This window comes from Mytilus edulis, chromosome 7, assembly GCF_963676685.1.
Source record: "Mytilus edulis chromosome 7, xbMytEdul2.2, whole genome shotgun sequence".
NCBI lineage: Eukaryota > Metazoa > Mollusca > Bivalvia > Mytilida > Mytilidae > Mytilus > Mytilus edulis.
In genome coordinates, this window is record NC_092350.1 from 50,881,234 (window position 1) to 50,887,152 (window position 5,919).

General features: G+C 31.6%; 1 pseudogene; it reads right to left on the reverse strand.

Moving 5' to 3' along the window:
* Nucleotides 1-817: 817 nt before the first annotated feature.
* LOC139483192 (neuronal acetylcholine receptor subunit beta-3-like) lies at nt 818-4,722 on the reverse strand (annotated as a pseudogene).
* Between the last annotated feature and the right edge of the window lie 1,197 nt (nt 4,723-5,919).

Here is a 5,919-nt window from a genome sequence, read left to right on the forward strand (position 1 = left end):
CGAATTCTAGCACAGGTAGTGTAAAAAAATATCAGAAGGAAAGACGTTGTCTGTTCTTCTGTAACAATCGTCTTGTAAATATAAAAAAAGTGGAAATAGAAAAAAGAATCTTTGAAAAGGTAATCCATTCAAACGCGAAATGATATATTTGTAATCATCTGTGATGCAGATGTGTCATATTTGATCTGATGATGTCTTTAACATCGGCGGAATAAGCTTAGGATTTCTTGGTTCCAATCTTTTCTTGTACGCTGACATCATGTAGTCAGGAAATTATGATAAGAATTATGAAATAGTTATCAAAGGTACAAGGATTATAATCTAATACATCAGACGCGTGTTTTGTCTCACCAGTGACGCTCAGATCAAAATTGTTAAAAAGCCAAACAATTACAAATGTGTGCTTTATCGGATAAATTAGGAGCTATAAATCTATATCGTTTTGCTTCTTAGATATAGATTAATAAATGGAATGTTCGATAGGGAACATTTATATCATCAATATTGTCGTATTGTTTAGCTTTTTAGCGACGAGCATTGTCAATTACTATATATATACAGCAGATGTTGTGGTATATTTTTCAAGTTTAATGGGATAGATGTGAAAGAAAGAGTTGCCTACTCTTAAACATAAACAGTACAATTGAAATGCATTTTTTCTTTTTGTTTATTTCTCATCACAACCGTTTGTTTTTAAAATATTGATGCTAATGTTTGCATATTATCTCTCTTTTTATTTCTATATAAAATTTCAATATGACTTCGATTGTCAACTGAAAATTATAATCTTAGAACGCTAGCAATTTAAAATTGACATTCAAATGTACATACCAACAGCGGTAATACTTTTGGAGTTTTCTGGTAATACACTACCAACTTGAAGCATCAATACCATAAAAGAAAGGAATATCGTTATTCCAAAACTAAGACGTTCGCCTTCGTCTATTGGGATAAAGAAGGATAGAACTGCTAGTATAGATAAGGCAGAGGCCGGAAACACTATGTTGTAGATATAATGTGCAGGCAATCGTTTCAAATATATGTCTAATTTAAGAAATGACGGAAATGATGTGTTCTCAACATTCGTGATCTTCCAAAATGCATGGTCCTCTTTGTTTTTATCATATCCGATGGTTGCTACATTGTCGTCCTACACAAATATTTGCTGTTGACTGACTCCAGTCGAACCAAGAGCTATAGAACATTTTTGGCAATCCGCTGGAAATAATTCGGTATTGGCGCTACATATAGTACTAAGCTCTCCGAACGGCAGTGCACGAACTGTTCCATCAAACTTAACAAGAACTTGTTCTTCTTGCAGTCCGTCAGACAAAAAACTTGATTCAAGTCTGAAATGGGAGTAAAAATGTGTATATGCACTGTCTAATTCAAAAGCAATTGATACTGTCCAAATGTAAGATAACAAAATCTTAATAACTCATCACGATTGTCTAATTTAACAACATTAATACAAATGTACGAACAACCAAGTTAAAGAAAGAAATGAACACATTTACAATTGTATTTGATAACAAACAATTCTAACCTGTTATAAATTAAGAAGTCTGGTGTCCACACCTCTCTTCCTGTTGCAGTAAAATAGGATATTTCATCATATAAAGAAGGGTCCCAAACTAAGAATTCATCTTTCCATTTCTAAGAATAAAAATTGTACAAAAAAAGTAGTTGAAAGAATGTACTGTTTCGTTAAAATCTCCCATTTTTAATGAGACTAAGTTTCACAATCCGATTATTTTTATTGTCCTTTAAATGTTATTTCGTTTAAAACAGATCTGGTATGGTAATAATGACAATGTTAACGTACTAGTATTCAATTGATTAGATTTTATGTAAACGTTTATCACTGCGCTAGTGTACATATTTTTTAAGAGGCCAGCTGAAGGACGCCTCCGGGTGCGGGAGTTTCTCGCTACATTAAGACCCCATTGGTGGCCTTCGCCAGTTTTCAGCTCTATGGTCGGGTTGTTGTCGCTTGGACACATTCCCAATTTCCTTTCTCAATTTTAGTATTCAATTGATTAGATTTATTGAAATTACAAAACGGCTTACCAATTCAACTGTTATAGTCTGTGTCAGTCTCGCTTCTTTTTCTGACTAAAAATATTAGAGAACAAAAACACCTGATATTAGATGGTATTTTGTATAATAGTACAAAAGTAGCAATGCAACACGTATAAGTAAGTTACACCAAGTTTGCCAAGATGCTTAACACATTCGATCTAATTCAACATACTTGTTCCTTAATGACATTTGTCACCAATATACAATGGTGGTAAGTTATTCGTTATGTATAATTTAATGGGAAATCAGCATTGTATTTGACAGTGATTTCAAGCTTGATTACAAACGATACCTTGTAATTAGTATAACATGTAAACATTTTCTTCAGCCAACTACTTTTCCTGAAGTTAATGTACTAAATTTATGGATGTTTGCTTGTCATTTTTTGGAATTTTTGTCAGATTTTCAAAATTTTCTGGTTTTATCCTTTTGAATGCCTTAAAAAGATTTGCCCATGGACCCCCATTTTTCTTTTAATAAATCTTTTATATGTATAATTATAAGCCATTTGTAAAAGTCTTATGCAATCTGATTTATTTTTTAATAGATTTTGAGAACTTTAACTGGTCAATGATAATACTATGAAAAATCAAGAGAGAGCATTTTCCCACCAATATTCCAATAGCTAATATCTCGAAAACAAGCACATTGCTCCCTATATTTTTTTTGCTTTTTTTGATTCCTCAAATAATCGCCTATCTATATATACTAGTGTTATTGAAAGCTATTTATTTTGAAACTGAGCATCGAACTTCCTTATCTGTAAGTATATATCATACCAGACCTTCTAGTCTTAAAAAACTCCACTTCAAGCTTATCTGAACAGTGTCTGTAACATTTCGACGTGGGATAACCTGTGAACTATATGTGGATTCATTAAACAGATCACTCCGTAGTATGATTTCCTGATTAACGTTCTCTAAACCTACAACAGAACGATATAACTATAAAGTAAAATCATAATTTATTCTTCGAAGCGGATTTTTGGTCAGATTTACGTGCTGCGTCCTATTCTTGGAAGTGTCATTTTGACTTGGCAAGGTTTTGTATTCACAACGCACGATACGCGAATGTCTGTCGACGCTGTCAATGTAGGTTTTTGTCAGGCAGCAGTGTGATTACATTGTTTACCTTAGTATTTGTTTTCTACCTTGATAGATTACTGAGGGTTGAATATCGGTAAACTGCTGTTGCATAAATTCTAAACAGAGAACAACAGTAGTTAATTTATTTTCGAATAAATGGTAGTCTAAAAAATTATTTCAAGAAAATAGAATACGGTAGACAATAAACAAAACAATTGTTTAGATAACATTGATATGTAAATATAAACATATCTGTTTGCATTACCCCCTTTCATTAAAGCACAATGGTAATATTAAATACAGCTGCATTGTCTTAAGGGAAATTTAAACTCATATATCAAAAACAAACTGTCAACGCAATGGTCTTCTGCTATCACTTCGTTTGGTTAATTAGATGGCGTCTAGACAGAAGTACTCAGAACACAAGTGAGAGGGAAAAGCTGTGATGACAAAAAGAGTAACCAAACATAAAAGAGAGATACTTTTAAAAGATTCTGAAAGAAACAAACTAATACATCGATGCACGTACGATTGTTACAATGTTTAAATACAAATTAGTCTGCATAGAAAATATTTTAATATCATTTAATTTTTATGTAACGCGTCTTCTGAATGGCTGACGTTATTTTGTTATCAGCCCATATATATAATTTAGTCATGTGACCGTGGCGTCATCAACGTTTTTTCATAGTTTTCTACGGAATTTAGAATTAAATTATAAGAAATGACTGTAATATTTTTTTCTGTCTATTCAAAATAACATAAAAATGTGGTGCACACTGTTAAAAAAACCGCTACGCGCGTTATTCAGTGTGCACCAATTTTTTTTTGTTATTTCTTCATAGACAGAAAAAAACACTTAAGTCACTCCTTAAATAAATAATCACTAACGTCACTCTTTCATCTCACTTATACTTTATATAATTAATTTATAATTATAATTTATCATTCGCTCCATGATTCAGTGTTTTTTTTTATCAAGATCATATTTGTTATTATTCGGAACAGAAACACACAATTTCATGAGCACTTTGATCAACAATAACAGCATGAAACATTTTGTTTCTATAATAAGTTATAGATTGGTATCAAATTAGAAAACAAGAATTTATAGAGGACTTATTTAAATATATACGCCTGCCTCGATCCTACTATTTCTTTAACATCATTATCACAAAATGTCTTTTCATATGACGTAAACAGAAGTATTAAGGCACACTTCTTATTTCATTTAAACAATTAAAATATAATAAGTCAAACAGTAAATTGTTTGGAAAAAAGAAATGTAAAACAACGTACAGAAATATAATACGAAATTAAATCATTTAAAAGTACACTTTACTTTTTTGATGTATTCGAAGTGTTTTTTTTTTCTTTTACAACTGTGTTTGAAATTTAAGACATGTTTATGTAACTCTAAAAACATTTTGCAAATTAACATCGGGTCACGATATAAAAAAAGTGCAACTACAATAGATACGTTATACTTACAAGATAAACCTTTATAAATAAACGATAAATACGCAACAGCAAATACAGTCAAACTAGAAGCCATGTCCTCGTGAATACATGGAACACACAGTGTTGTTATACCTTTTCCATTCTAATAATATTGTAACTTCTGTGTCTACAAATCAGTCACGTGGATTACCATGTGGTTTTTACTGTTATGTTTGCAATGGTTTATAATTCCGTTAAATCAACTTTTCAATACGTACTACATTAGTATCCATTTACGTTAAAGTAACAGTAAATATGTATTTCTATTGGGTATATTGACATAATCCTTAATAGACACATTAGTGGAACACATTCATCGATGAAGTAAAAGTAATATAATATCAGTATTAGTCTACGTCACTTAAATACAGACTTAAAATTGTCGACATTGAATTCAGTTCTCTAACATATGTAACAGTAGGAAACAAACTTCATATCTGGAAATAGACTCGATCTATAAACATGATAAAGTTATTTCTAAAACCTTAATTGATAAATGTTTTAGTCACAGCGGTAAAATGGGTGCGATGACAAACGATGGGTACACCAAAGTGCGATGGTCCTTTCGCTTAAGGGCGATGATATTCACGACGCGTGATAGCTAGTTTACAACTACAAAGGTTCAATTATTATTAGAATGTGTTATCTTTAATGAGGAATTATATAAATACAAATTAACAAAATTTTCTCCAGTTTAGTAATAACCTATCGCATTTGTTGCTATCGTTTAGGGACAACATCAAAAGTTCAATGAAGGATAAAAAACTTAATTCACATAGTTTTTTCACTGACAACCCCACCCCCCTCTTAACTTAATTTGGGAAATATTGATTGACCAATATGGATATATGTAAAAATCAATGTCGGATAAACAAAACTAGCAGGAGGTTACCCCCCCCCCCCCACCCCCAAACTATTTGATTTAAGTTTTTTTTATCCTACATTGATCTTTTGATGTCGTCCCTAATATATCCACCATCCAATTCGTGATTGAGATTTTAAAACCTCACCAAAAATACCAGGTTGATAATATGTTACACCAGACGCATATGATTGTTCAGTGGCGCTCGAATCAGCCATTGTGAAAGCATGTAGTGTCATAAAATTGTTTGTATGCCTGGAAAACAAATTAGCGATGAATATATATAGTTTGAACATGAACGAAAAAACAAATTTACTCGCATCAACGATGAAAAACAATGTCAGTACCTTGTGTCTATACTTAAAGACCATCGTGAATTATTTGTAAACA